We start from the raw sequence: 450 nt of genomic DNA, 5'->3' as shown, positions 1-450 counted from the left end.
AACTTCACTTTCGACCAGCTGTTGGAGAACATTGACACGTTCCTCAACACATTCAGCCAGGGACGTTCCTCCATTTTCTTATTCGAAGTACGAGGACTTTTTTTGTTATGCTTACCAAAAACGAATCCACCTTACGATAAACTCTGATTTGTTTTGCTGCATCCTGTGGGAAAGTCCTAATGGGCTTTATTGACTGGGGTTTCAATGTGCTTACCATATTTGCCTAACGATCTCTTACAATTGTGGTGTTTTCCTGAGGGTATGGGATGGAAATTGTGCAATTAGCTTCCCCCTCAATACTCAATAACCACCTAATAAAGGTAAAGACAAGATGTTGAGCTCTTAAGAGCAGATTTGCTTGCCACTAATGGTTTACTTTGTGATTTATAGACTGTGTATATTGCTGCATATTACAAAAAATGCAAGGAAGTGCCTCACCCTTTTTTTTTT

This window comes from Sinocyclocheilus grahami, unplaced genomic scaffold (assembly GCF_001515645.1).
Source record: "Sinocyclocheilus grahami isolate Dianchi unplaced genomic scaffold, SAMN03320097.WGS_v1.1 scaffold18932.1, whole genome shotgun sequence".
NCBI lineage: Eukaryota > Metazoa > Chordata > Actinopteri > Cypriniformes > Cyprinidae > Sinocyclocheilus > Sinocyclocheilus grahami.
The sequence above is the reverse complement of the archived record's forward strand: the minus strand, read 5'-3'. Positions refer to the sequence as shown.